Here is a 15,000-nt window from a genome sequence, read left to right as displayed (position 1 = left end):
TGCGTGCTTTTCAACTAATTTTTACCACACAGAATTAACCCTCAACCGGTTTGGTGGCCTGCTCGCTTTTTCTTTTTTACCTACATCAAATACAGGCAAGCAACGCCCAAACCGCCATGAGCTAATTTCCATAATGAAATGCTATAGGAATATATAGGTATCTGCAGGGTCAGCCTGAGGAGTGTGAAACGATAGCAAATATCCCTGATCACAACACTGAAATTCCATTCCACCAGCATTAACAACTGCTGCTTCTGTTCTTAACCCTCCGTCATTTCGTTCTGCAGTTTCCGTGTGTCCAATTTTTCCAATTGAAAAACGCATCTCTATCTGGGTTACGACTAGGGGCATACACACAAGCAAGGGAAAAACGCACATCGTGCCAAGAGAACGCCGCGTAAACAAAACGTTCAGCAGAGTCAAAGAAGGATCAACTTCCAAGGAGCCTTAGTACCATCATCTGCAGGATCATTATCCTTCTTCAGCGAAAACAATTTAGAGATTAAGTTCCCTTTTTGGCCATACCCCAGAAATCACGTTCGCACTTAACCGCATAAACGTGTTGCGGTCAGTCTAAAGGACAGGCTAAAAGGAAAAAGAACCAGGAAGAGGAGAAGCTCCAGGCCGCTATTAAAGCGAGTTGGTTGCTGTGGCAACTTTTTTTCAAGTAGGAGGAAAAGCTGTAGTAATTTGTTCACAGTGTACACTGTGTTCTTTCCTTGGGAAAGAAAATTGAGAACAATTCAGTGAGAACAATTTAGAGAGATATGCCTCTTCTTGGCCTTACGCCAGAAATCATGTTCGCACTGAACCGCGCCAACTTTTGGGGGACAGTCAGGTGGTCCTTCCAGAAAAACACGCCGAGACTGGACGAAGAGATGGAGCCTGCCCTAGATTGAGAGGCTGGTGCAACCGGATAGGTGTTCTTGTCGGACCCAAAACTATCAATTTCAACAACAGGGGCTTCCACTTCAGCCTTCAAATCATTAAGATTAAACATTTTTAACTTTTTATGACCACCAGTAACGGTGGATGTATCAGAACTAGTATCATCAGCAGATAATGTTTACCACTGTTTACAGTGCATTCCTTGGGAATATTATTGTTATTGCCACTGTTTACAGTGGGAGCCTTAGCACTACAATTATAAATATTAACATTTCCACTTCGTATTATCACTATTGATATTTTTAATACTATTATGTCTTTTTGCCATTGCTACTGTCAACAGTGACTACGTTCGAACTAGCATTATCATTATAACTATTAATGACAGTGCTGCCACTGCTTACAGTGGTTACAACACTATTAACACTGACAAGCACATTTGAACTACCATTTTAAAAATTAACTATTTGATTGTCATACAAGAAAATGCAAAATGGTAAAAAAGGTACAATAAAAAAAAATAAATTTGGAAAAATGCGAGGAATTTACTCCAAAAAAATTCGTTGAGAAATAGAAAGGGCTGTTTAAGGCAGTAGATAGATGGGCTGCAAGAAAAAGTGAAAGGCAACACATAACCCCAAACGGCAGAGCGAAAAGACGAAGCATTGGAAAGGAGATTTCAACAACAGGGGCTTCAATTTCAACCTTCTAATCATTAGGAATATCAACATTTTTAACTTTTTATTTTATCACCACCACTAATGGTGGATGCATAAGAACTACTATCATCAGCGGATCATTTTTACCACTGCTTACAGGGGATTCCTTGGAAATGATATTGTTATTGTCATTGTTTACAGTGGGAGCGTAAGTACTACAATTATCACTAGTAACATTTTTACGTGTTAAAGTGGAAGCCTTAGAGGTATTGTTTGCATTGCCACTGCATGAAGACATCTCCCTGTCCAGGGTTCAAGATCTCCGAAGAATGGTGCACAAAGCAGTCGTGAAAGATGGTAACGCTGTTAAATCAAGTGGGTTTTTGTTTTTACGTTTTCACAAACAGCTATTTTTTTTACTTAACTTCCACTGTAATTTAGAGTTAAGGTATTTTATTGTGCGTGCTTTTGAACTAATTTTTACCATACGGGATTAACCTTCAACCGGGTTGGTGGCCTGCCCGCGTTTTCTTTACCTACATCAACAACAGGCAAGCAACTCCCAAACCGCCATGAGTTAATTTCCATAATGAAATGCTATAGGAATATATTGGTATCTGCAGGGTCAGCCTGAGGAGTGTGAAACGATAGCAAATATCCCTGATCACAACACTGAAATTCCATTCCACCAGCATTAACAACTGCTTCTTCTCGGTTTTTAACCCTCCGTCATTTCGTTCTGAAGTTTCCGTGTGTCCAATTTTTCCATTTGAAAAACGTATCTCTATCTGGGTTACGACTAGGGGCATACACACAAGCAAGGGAAAAACGCACATCGTGCCAAGAGAACTCCGCGTAAACAAAACGTCCAGCAGAGTCAAAGAAGGATCAACTTTCAAGGAGCCTTAGCACCATCATCTGCAGGATCATTATCCTTCTTCAGCGAAAACAATTTAGAGATTAAGTTCCCTTCTTGGCCTTACCCCAGAAATCACGTTCCCACTTAACCGCATAAACGTGTTGGGGGCAGTCTAAAGGACAGGCTAAAAGGAAAAAGAACCAGGAAGAGGAGAAGCTCCAGGCCGCTATTCAAGCGAGTTGGTTGCTGTGGCAACTTTTTTTCAAGTAGGAGGAAAAGCTGTAGCAATTTGGTCACACAGTGTACACTGTGTTCTTTCCTTGGGAAAGAAAATTGAGAACAATTCAGTGAGAACAATTTAGAGAGATATGCCTCTTCTTGGCCTTACGCCAGAAATCATGTTCGCACTGAACCGCGCCAACTTTTGGGGGACAGTCAGGTGGTCCTTCCAGAAAAACACGCCGAGACTGGACGAAGAGATGGAGCCTGCCTTAGATGGAGAGGCTGGTGCAACCGGATAGGTGTTCTTGTCGGACCCAAAACTATCAATTTTAATAACAGGGGCTTCCACTTCAACCTTCAAATCATTAATATTAAACATTTTTGACTTTTTATCACCACCAGTAACGGTGGATGTATCAGAACTAGTATCATCAGCAGATAATTTTTACCACTGTTTACAGTGCATTCCTTGGGAATATTATTGTTATTGCCACTGTTTACAGTGGGAGCCTTAGCACTACAATTATAACTATTAACATTTCCACTTTGTATTATCACTATTGATATTTTTAATACTATTATGTCTTTTTGCCATTGCTACTGTCAACAGTGACTACGTTCGAACTAGCATTATCATTATAACTTTTAACGACAGTGTTGCCACTGCTTACAGTGGTTACAACACTATTAACACTGACAAGCACATTTGAACTACCATTTTAAAAATTAACTATTTGATTGTCATACAAGAAAATGCAAAATGGTAAAAAAGGTACAATAAAAAGAAAATTTGGAAAAACGCGAAGAATTTACTCCAAAAAAATCGTTTGGAAAGAGAAAGAGCTGTTGAGGGCAGTAGATAGATGGGCTGCAAGAAAAAGTGAAGGCAACGCATAACCCCAAACGGCTGAGCGAAAAGACGAAGCATTGGAGAGGAGATTTCAACAACAGGGGCTTCCATTTCAACCTTCTAATCATTAGGAATATCAACATTTTTAACTTATTTTTTTATCACCATCACTGATGGTGGATGCATAAGAACCACTATCATCAGCGGATCATTTTTACCACTGCTTACAGGGGATTCCTCGGACATGATATTGTGGTTGCCACTGTTTACAGTGGGAGCCTAAGTACTACAATTATCACTAGTAACATTTTTACGTGTTAAAGTGGAAGCCTTAGAGGTATTGTTTGCATTGCCACTGCAGGAAGACATTTCCCTGTCTAGGGTTCAAGATCTCCGAAGAATGGTGCACAAAGCAGTCGTGAAAGATGGTAATGTTGTTAAAATCAAGTGGGATTTTGTTTTTACGTTTTCCCAAACAATTTTTTTTACCTCACTTCCACTGTAATTTAGAGTTAGGGTATTTTATTGTGCGCGCTTTTCAACTAATTTTTTACCACACAGGATTAACCTTCAACCGGTTTGGCGGCATGCCCGCGTTTTCTTTAGCTACATCAACAACAAGCAAGCAACGCCCAAACGGCCATGGGCTAATTTCCATAATGAAATGCTATAGGAATATATTGGTATCTGCAGGGTCAGCCTGAGGAGTGTGAAACGATAGCAAATATCCCTGATCACAACACTGAAATTCCATTCCACCAGCATTAACAACTGCTGCTTCTGTTCTTAATCCTCCGTCATTTCATGCTATAGTTTCCGGGCTTCCAATTTTTCCAGTTGAAAAACGCATCTCTATCTGGGTTACGACTAGGGGCATACACACAAGCAAGGGAAAAACGCACATCGTGCCAAGAGAACTCCGGGTAAACAAAACGTCCAGCAGAGTCAAACAACAGTCAACTTCCAAGCAGCCTTAGTACCATCATCTGCAGGATCATTATCCTTCTTCAGCGAAAACAATTTAGAGATTAAGTTCCCTTCTTGGCCTTACCCCAGAAATCACGTTCGCACTTAACCGCATAAACGTGTGGGGGTCAGTCTAAAGGACAGGCTAAAAGGAAAAAGAACCAGGAAGAGGAGAAGCTCCAGGCCGCTATTCAAGCGAGTTGGTTGCTGTGGCAACTTTTTTTCAAGTAGGAGGAAAAGCTGTAGCAATTTGGTCACACAGTTTACACTGTGTTCTTTCCTTGGGAAAGAAAATTGAGAACAATTCAGTGAGAACAATTTAGAGAGATATGCCTCTTCTTGGCCTTACGCCAGAAATCATGTTCGCACTGAACCGCGCCAACTTTTGGGGGACAGTCAGGTGGTCCTTCCAGAAAAACACGCCGAGACTGGACGAAGAGATGGAGCCTGCCCTAGATGGAGAGGCTGGTGCAACCGGATAGGTGTTCTTGTCGGACCCAAAACTATCAATTTTAATAACAGGGGCTTCCACTTCAACCTTCAAATCATTAATATTAAACATTTTTGACTTTTTATCACCACCAGTAACGGTGGATGTATCAGAACTAGTATCATCAGCAGATAATTTTTACCACTGTTTACAGTGCATTCCTTGGGAATATTATTGTTATTGCCACTGTTTACAGTGGGAGCCTTAGCACTACAATTATAACTATTAACATTTCCACTTTGTATTATCACTATTGATATTTCCAAAACTATTATGTCTTTTTGCCACTGCTACTGTCAATAGTGACTACGTTCGAACTAGGATTATCATTATAACTATTAACGACAGTGCTGCCACTGCTTACAGTGGTTACAACACTATTAACACTGACAAGCAGATTTGAACAACCATTTTAAAAATTAACTATTTGATTGTCATACAAGAAAATGCAAAATGGTAAAAAAGGTACAATAAAAAGAAAATGTGGAAAAACGCGAAGAATTTACTCCAAAAAAAAAAAAATCGCTGAGAAAGAGAAAGGGCGAACGCAATGCGCAGAAAAAACGCCCCGAGAAATACAAAAAAATGCGGTCGAGTGTTCTTTAGGCTATTTCTTTTAATTTCTAACTTGATTTAACTTGTACTGTTTATAATTGAAGGAGAGAAACCTAAGCGAACCGTGAGAGTACGATTGAGCGAATCGAGCGAGTGACATTTCCCCACATTACATTTCATCCGCATACGCACATTTACGAGTAAAAAAGGAGTCAAAAATGATTTGAAAGGAATAGGTAGGAAGCTGAAGAGAAAATTATACGCCAAAGCAAGCGAAAAGGCGTACGGGAAAAAAGTAATAATTCCGAATAAGGGGAAAAAATTGGACAAAATACTACAACTGAAAAGCCAAAAGGCAACTACTGGTTGAAGTCACATCTACGCCTTGACTATAGTTTGTCTTCAGTTAAGACACTGATTACTTTAGTTAGATATTTTGGTAATTTGACGAATTTTCTGTTTGTTCTAGAAATTTATGCTTCGATGATCTTAAAGAAAAGAATTAATTACTGTACAATTAAACCAAAAAAAAAAAAAAATGAAAAAATGGTCAAGCCGTTAAGGTCGGCCGGTTAAGGCACGAAACCTGAAGGGTGACCGGTCCGAGCGCTAGGCCAGAAAACTGGAGTCACGCCGGAAGAAAATACTCCAACCGGAAAACCGGATGAGGGCCAACAACTACCTGTAAAGAACAGGCAAGAAAACCAGACCAGAAAGAGAGAAAATCGCGGTAAAAAAGAAGTGGCTACCCCAGGTTATGACAGGACGTCAAGCATGTAGTCCCTGGGAGGGTTACCACAAAGACACCGCAGAGTTATACTTACAAAGGTATCCTGACTTGCTGGTCACCAGAACTTGTGTCTTCTTACCAAACGGAATAGAGACGACTTCCCAAAGGCCTAAACCCACGGAAAGAAACAACAACACTTTATTAAAAACAGAGACTTAGAAGTTAGTTATATACCTATCTGCAGATAGCTAAAGCTAGTCAAGGTGGGTAGCTATGACTATATTAAACTAAATACAAATAAACTTTGGTGTTTACAAAGCAACAGCAGCAATTAAAATAAAACTTAATTAAGTAGTAAACAAATAAGTGCATATACCGAACAAAAAAGTATTCGCAATCTATGTTGATAAAAATTTCAGGATTGTTACAAATTTATAAGGTTTTGATTATTTCAATCAGAGAAAGATAATCTGCCAATTGCAGTAGAATGGAACTCCTATAACCTTTTTTAACAGGTACTATCCCTTAGAACCCCGTATTCAATTTGGATCTAAAAAATAGATTTTCATGATAACTCTCTAATACGAATGAAACAATTTTCTACGATGAATGGTCGACAAAGCAGTCATGAAAGATTGTAATGTTGTTGCACATTTGAACCACCATTTATCAAAATTAACTATTTGATTGTAATAGAAAAAATGCAAAATGGTAAAAAGGTACAAGAAAAACAAATTTGAAAAAAGGCGAAGAAACTACTGCTAAAAAAAGACGCCAAGAAACCCAATTAGAAGGGCGAGAAAACAATTATGGAACAACAACCAAAAAAGCAAATGGGAGAAAAACACGCAAAAAATGGCGAACAAAAAAGCCCCAAAAAATTTGGACGGGAAAAACAAAGGGAAAAAGGCAAACATACAGGCTTAACTAAAAATACGCGAAAAAACGGCAAAAATGACAAAAATGTTAGCAGGGAGCAGGGCAAATGATTGCCCCAAAATCAATTTGGAAGAAAGACGGAAAAACAAAAAACCGTTTTTGAGAAAGAGAAAAGGCGAATACAATGCATACGAAATAAAAGCCAAGCAACGCACCGAAAAATACAAAAAAAATGTGGTCGAGTGTTCCTTACGCTATTTTTTTTATTTCGACTCGAAATAACTTGTACTTTTTATAATTGAAGGAGAGTAACTTAAGCAAACCGTGAGAGTACGATTGAGCGAACCAAGCGAGTGACATTTCCCCACATTACGATAACTGGATTATTGTCACAGTGACGAATGAAAAAGTAGTCAAAAACAATTGAGAAGGAACACGTAAAAAGCTGAATAGAAAAATATACGTTAAAGTAAACAAAAAAATTTGCTTAAGCTAAGAACGACAAGCGAAAGGCACACGCGAAAAAAGTAATAATTTGGAATAAGGGAAAAACAATTGGACTAAATACTACAATTGATATAAATAATTAGAGAAAACACGCAACTGAAAAGCCAAAAGGCAACTACTGGTTGAGGTCACATCTACGCCTAAACTATACTTTGTCCTTGGTCAAGACAATGGTAACTATAGTTAGATATTTTGGTAATTTGACCGGTTCTCTGTTTGTTCTAGAAATTTATGCTTCGATGATCCAAAACAAAAGAATTAACTACTGTACAATTAAACCAAAAAAGAAATTGAAAAAGGGGTCAGCCCGTTTAAGTCGGCCGGTTAAGGCACAAAACCTGAAGGGTGACCGGTCCGAGCGCTAGGCCATAAAACTGGAGTAACGCCGGAAGAAACTACTCCGACCGGAAAACCGGATGAGGGCCAACAACTACCTGTAAAGAACAGGCAAGAAAAAACAAAATTACTGTTCGTCGCTCTCGGGTTTCAAATTTGCTTATTAGTCGCCTGCTTTTTCGAGATATGTAGTTTGACAACATATTCAACGCGTACAAGAAGTAAGTGTTCTTCACAATCGTTTGTTTTTCTAAAAGAAGTAAGCCATCCCACTTCCCGCCGAAAAAACGCCGGTTGCCGCATAGGTTGAGTGTGACATTTCACGGTGGCTTACATAGAGAGGCACACATACGACGGACGGTCGGACAGTGACGTCATAACCAAAATTTTTCGCATACATGGGTTTACCAAAATCTTTTATCAATGGGACTCTGCGCATGCGCCTCAGGCGCTCGGAGCTCCCCTATGAAAATTTATCGACCGCATCCTTTTGCTTTCCCATCAATTACCAGTTGTTCATTGCGAAAATGAAATATTTTTCCCTTTGAAACCTCTATTAACGCTGAGAAGATCAAAAAGTGTTTATTTCACCAAAAGTTTGCATAATTTTGTTTAAGACGTCACTGATGCGTGACATGGCACCTTCCGCTTTCGCTTGAAAACCGACAGCCAAACTTAGTTTTTTTACCAAACTAATTTACTTGATATAATTGTTTTGCATGAGAATCAAAAATATGATGAACGATGTCGAGTTTTCATGTATGCAAAAAGTTATGATTAGCAGTGACCTTTTCAGTTAATCCGAGGAGTGCTTCTTTAAGCTGAACACATTTTCTGGAGGAAAATATTTTTTGGCGGCAAAATCTCAAGTAGCGCAACGCAATATCACGTATTCTTTCTAACTAAAACTATTCAGCTAGTTCAATCACGAAGGGAGGATAGGTTAAAAAAAATTGGTGAGGCCTACAATAAATAAGGCCACTAGTGCTAAACATACATCTACGCATGCCACGTAAACGCTCTAAAATGCGTCTTAAGTTGATTCAAAGTTCATGCCGACACTTCACTAATTGAATTTTTAAATTAAATTACTTTTTACTTCTTAAAGGACAACGCACTTTGTGGAAAAAAGAAAAAAACCTATAACTTTGCTCAGGTTCAGCAAACAATCTCCATTCTTACACTTAAATGATTGTCAAATTATTCTCTACAGATTGAATAAAATAATTCTGATGTGTCGTGGAAAAATTTCGTCCTTTTTCCACTAATCGAGTTTACGACCGCGGACTTTCTGAAAAACTGAAAAAACTCATAACTTTGCTCAGATTTAACGAAAAAATCTCCATTCTCGCACTTGATGATCGTCAAATTATTCTCTGCAGAATATCCTGATGCGCCGTGAACGTAAAGATTTCTCGTGTTTTTCCACTAATTGAATTAAAAACTCATTCACTGCATGTGCCCGAAAGTTAACAACTGAACCAACCAACTAAACCACCCAACCGACCAACTAAGTGAAACTGCACCATCGCTATAACTCGTTCATTGCGCATGCGCGCATTCACGAGTTAATAAACTGAGGTGGTGAATTGGTGGGGTGTAGGCACAAAAATTAAATAGGCCACCTATTGTAGCTCTTCACGGTGGCCAAGTTACTACATCAACTTAGTGGAAAAATTTCGTCCTTTTTCCACTAATCGAGTTTACGACCGCGGACTTTCTGAAAAACTGAAAAAACTCATAACTTTGCTCAGATTTAACGAAAAAATCTCCATTCTTGCACTTAATGATCGTCAAATTATTCTCTGCAGAATAATCAGAATATCCTGATGCGCCGTAAAAAAAAATTTCTCGTGTTTTTCCACTAATTGAATTAAAAACTCATTCACTGCACGTGCCCGAAAGTTAACAACTGAACCGACCAACCGACCAACCAAGTGAAACTACACCATCGCTATAACTTGTTTATTGTGCATGCGCGCATTCACGAGTTAATAAACTGAGGTGGTGAATTGGTGGGGTGTAGGCACAAAAATTAAATAGGCCACCTATTGTAGCTGATGTTAAATTAAAGTGGTTGAAATTGAATCACTTCACGGTGGCCAAGTTACTACATCAACTGAGTTAATAAACCCTTGAAAAATTTTCAGCCAGTCAAATGCTGGATTTACTTAATAAAATGTCTATCAATAAATCAGACAGTCAACCAACAAATCCACAATCGATCAATCAATAAGTCTATGCGTCAGTCAATCAAAGCGCAGACTAAATGAAGGTATCTTACAAACAAGGTAATTTATTCTACTCTTCTCTAGATCCATTCTCCAATATCAAACTAGAATATATGCATGCATTCTTGCATTTTGAAGTGTTCCAGCTAAACATATTAATCCTAGCATCATTGGGGCACTTTAATAAATTTGAAACCATTTCAGGTAACATGTCAACGGATCATAATAGGCCTTATCACGGTTTTCAACGCCATTTTGACGAGTAGGCAAACACGTCTGAAGTAACAGTGATTGTATGGAAATTCGTTGTGAAATAACTTTCATAAAACATCGCTTCTGAACAATTCATGAATTGGAAACTTTTAGCACTAGTAAAAGGATTTTAAGAAAAAAATTGGAGGGATGTAGCTGTGCTAGAAAGCGTCCAGTCGTGTTTTGAATTTTCCATACATTTGTCTGTATAGCGAACCAGCCGTGAACTGCAACTAAAAATAGTTCGCCGGAAAAAAGTACAGACAAATGTATGGAAAGTTCAAAACACGACTGGACGCTTTCTGGCACAGCTACATCCCTCCAAATTTTTTTCTTAAAATCCTTTTACTAGTGCTAAAAGTTTCCAATTCATGAGTTTTTCAGAAGTGATGTTTTATGAAAATTATTTGACATCGGATTTCGATACAAACACTGTTATTTCAGACGTGTTTGCCTACTCGTCAAAATGGCGTCGAAAACCGTGATAAGGCCTATTCGAATAATAACTAAAATAAATATCAAATTAAAACAATCAAGCTTACTTTTATTTCCACAGATTTCATATAGCTCTCATCTAACTTTTTCTCAGCTGGGAATCAATCTTAAACGTCGCCACCTGCAAGAATATTAATAAAAAAGCTAAATATAAGATCACAGATCTTGTAGAGTAAAATAATTGGCCTAATGCACCCACACAAGGAGGTAAACTGGAATTATGGACTTTAAACAAAGTGCGTTCGATCTCTAGCGAGATAACATTTTTTATTGTACTGAGTGATTGTCCAGAAATAATCAGGCAAAGTGGACTTGTGGATTACTTTCAGTGCCCAATCCCTAAAAATCCGACCGAAGCGAGTCTTCACTAAGCCAGCTAGATTTAAAGCTCTCGCATGGTCAGCTAGTTCAAGATGGCGGCCTAGTGCGGTAGTATCGAAAAGTAAGCACCCCAAAACTCGAAAACGAAGCACCCTATTTTCAATTAATTACAATCGCTTCAACAGAGGCGAAAAACCAAGTTTATGTTGATTTGATAGATAGGTTGTTGTTAAAGAACTAAGAAGCTTTTACAGACGAAAACTATCAACAAAAGGTAAAACTTGACATGCTTTATTTAAGTGAAAAACAGGAAATGCCACTTTGAAGTGTTACTTTTAATTCAGACAGGGCTGTGGAAACTCGCAGTTGAATAGTTTTGCGCAGCACTCTATTCGTTATTGTGTTTTATTCGTGACTAAATTTTGACCCTGAATAAAACAAAACAAAAACCCTAATTCGGCTTCAAAGTGGAGGTATCACGCAAATTTGCTGTCATTTCAAAACCCAAAAATGTTTGTCTGTCAGCAGAAACAACGAAATAATTGTCAAGTTTGTTATAAACTATCACCCTAGTACAATCAAACTGTCGATTAGTGCCTCTGGCCAGAGACAGACAGCAGATTGAAACTTGAAAAATGTTAGGCTAATGTTTTTCAGGTTCTAGCATTTTTGTTTCCAAAATGCGCTAGAACAAATCACGAGTTGTTTCTTTCAAGAATAGAGTTGTTTGGCAGCTGATTGAAGGCCTTATTTCATAATTTTTAACGAAAGAAATCAAAACCCGCATGATACTTCTCTTTTAAAAACTGAGTGCAATAAGTACACAGCTGTTCATAGTTGAGATCGACGTACAGTCTGATCACGAAAACAGAGAATCCAGAAAATAGAAAAGATTTCTCATCTCAGTTTCTCATCTTTTTATTATTATTATTTATAGTGAAGCAGAGTAAAACGTTCGAATACTTAATACAATAGCTACATGCCAAAAGGAATGTTGTTATCATCATCATCATCATCATCATCATCATCATCATCATCATCATCATCGTAATCGTTATCATCATCATTTTTTATCATTTTCTTTCTCAGATAGAGGGGGAAAATGTTTCTGCAAATCGTCCAACTCTTTTTAGCGGCCACAGGCAAATCCATTTTAAGACTAACATATATATTTAGCCAAGGCTAAGAGCGGAGCTCCACAATTCGTTTTTAATAGCATTTATATACATGCTACTCTGCTTACTGTTTGAACGTAATAACGTTACAAATTCTTCATCCTGTCTTGAGTTATATATATATATATATCTTAAGTGCATATAAAGCAAACTTTTTACGCTTCAATGGAAAATGTTTTGAACCATAAGCTGTTCTTGTTAATCGTGCGAGATCACATTGCTGAATTCCGATGACGTTCGAGAGCATAAAACACTTGTGGATGAAAAAATTACGCTTTCTCTCAAATATTTCTCCTGTGGAAACTATTAATGCATTTGTGTAAGGTTTTAAATGCGTACAATAAAGAAAATTTGGCTACCACGTAATGTTTTCCACGCGTGCAATTTGGACACTCGGATAAAAATAAAATTTTATTTCAAAATTTATTACGCTATAAATATTCCTCGGACAGAAATATTTATAGTCTCATAATAAACGTTACAAGAGAAGAAATAAAGGAAAAAATGTTTGGTTATGGCTCGAAATACTTAAACGTTAACTTAAAAATAAGGGCGTACTGTTTACAAATATGCGCTGCGAATGAATTACACAAGTCGAGAGTAAAAAACTCTAAGAATATTTCTCCTAAAGGAATAATTCTAGTCCCTAACTTAAATTTAAGAAAAGAATACAGGAAAAATTACGTTTGGTTAAGGTTGTGGCCCGGAATATTTCAGTGAGCGCTTAAAAATTAGAGCGTGTTTACAAAACTTATGCGCTGTGAATTGCGAATGAATTAGAGAAGTCTAGCACAAAATGTTAAAAACAATTCATAACTCGGTGAATATTTCTCCTACAGAAATAATTTTAGTCTCTGAGTAAACGTTAACAAACGGAGAATACAGGAAAGATAATGTTTGGTTGTGGCCCATTCAGTTAGCGCTTTAATTTAAAATTAGAGCGTGTTTACAAAACTTGTGCGCTGCGAATGAAAATTTGGGCGTACTGTTTACAAATATGTGCTGCGAATGAATTACACAAGTCGAGAATAAAAAACTCTAGGAATATTTCTCTTACAGAAATAATTCTAGTCCCTTAGTAAACTCTAGGAAACGGATAATACAGGAAAGATAATGTTTGTTTGTGGTCCGAAATATGTCAGCGAGCGCTTAAAATTAGAGTGTGTTTACAAAACTTATGCGCTTGCGAATGGCGAACGAATTAGAGAAGTTCAACACGAAATGCTCAATACAACACATAACTCTGTGAATATTTCTCCTACAGAAATAATTCTTGTCTATAAGTAAACATTAACGAAAGGAGAATACAAAAAAAAAAATAATGTTTGGTCGTGGTCCGAAATATTAAAACGAATTACACAAGTCCAACACAAAACATAACTCTGTGAATAGCTCTGTGAATGTTCAAAATTAGTTTATCCACGAATATTTGACGTATAGCAACGATTTAAGTATTTGTGTATAATTTGAAGTATGTTAAATATGGAAAATTACCGACAGTTGCCTGCAAATTTGAATTGAATTTCTATGCGACCACACATTTGTTTTTAACTGACATTTCGCCTGTTTCTTCGTCGCTCTCGGGTTTCAAATTTGCTTCTCAAACTCATTAATAATTCATGCAGTCAAAAGCCAATAAATGACCTCCATTTCGGTCAGGTGGATGAATCTTGATACCCCAATGAAACACCAGATGAAACACCACCAGGTTTTCATCTGAGATGAAACATGTTTTTCATCTGAGATCAAACATTTGCATTTTAATGAGATTAATTTCTTATTGTTTCATTTGAGAAGACATGTCAAAAACTCGGGCTTCGTGCTTTATCACGGGTTCCAAATACCTCGAAACAGATGAAAGCACTCGGCCTGCGGCCTCGTGATTTCATCTGTTTCTCAGTATTTGGAACCCGTGATAAAGCACTCGCCCTCGTTTTTGACATATTACTTATTAGTCGCCTGCTTTCTCGAGATATGTAGTTTGACAACATATTCAACGCGTACAAGAAATAAGTGTTCTTCAAAATCGTTTTTCTAAAAGAAGTAAGCCATCCCACTTCCCGCCGAAAAAACGCGGGTTGCCGCACAGGTTGAGTGTGATATTTCACGATGGCTTACATTGAGGGGCAGACATACGTCGGACAGTGACGTCATAACCAAAATTTTTTCGCACACATGGGTTTACCAAAATCTCTTATCAATGGGGCTCTGCGCCCGGGCCTTCGGCGCGCGGAGCACTGCTATGAATATTTTTGTGTCAAAATGTTCTTTTGCATTGTTGCGTTCCGTTACGTTGTGTCTACAAAACACGTAATTTAATTACTAAGCGGAGACTAGTTTGGCTATGGCATAATGTCAATGAAAGTAAGATGTTCTTTTTTTTTCTGTGTATAACTTGTCGCATGCTGATTGGCTTATGAGCAGGGACTGATTTTCGTTCTTTCGGAAAAGCTGCTGTAGGTGTTGGAATGGTGGTTTTTTGACATATACAGGTACAAAGCATCATGGGGAGATTTGTTGTGGACATTAAATGCCACCGGAAAGTTTGTTGGCTGTTGATCCGGAAAATTTCCGTTTGTTACATC

At 37.9% G+C, this 15,000-nt stretch overlaps 1 protein-coding gene and 1 long non-coding RNA gene across 2 annotated transcripts in view; one reads left to right on the top strand and one right to left on the bottom strand.

Annotated features, from left to right (window-relative positions):
* Positions 1–6,388, bottom strand: part of LOC146460708 (uncharacterized) — an 18,072-nt gene extending 11,684 nt beyond the window's left edge. The window contains exon 1 of the mRNA XM_085087621.1: positions 6,314–6,388. The gene's annotated coding sequence lies outside the window, so the exon portion shown is untranslated. The remainder of the gene's footprint in view (positions 1–6,313) is intronic.
* LOC146460707 (uncharacterized) overlaps positions 1–15,000 on the top strand; it is a 56,306-nt gene that overhangs the window by 18,324 nt on the left and 22,982 nt on the right. The window lies entirely within an intron of this gene.

This window comes from Pavona decussata, unplaced genomic scaffold (assembly GCF_977016875.1).
Source record: "Pavona decussata unplaced genomic scaffold, jaPavDecu1.1 SCAFFOLD_207, whole genome shotgun sequence".
NCBI lineage: Eukaryota > Metazoa > Cnidaria > Anthozoa > Scleractinia > Agariciidae > Pavona > Pavona decussata.
Note: the sequence above shows the minus strand (reverse complement) of the source record. Positions and strands in the feature narration are given on the sequence as shown.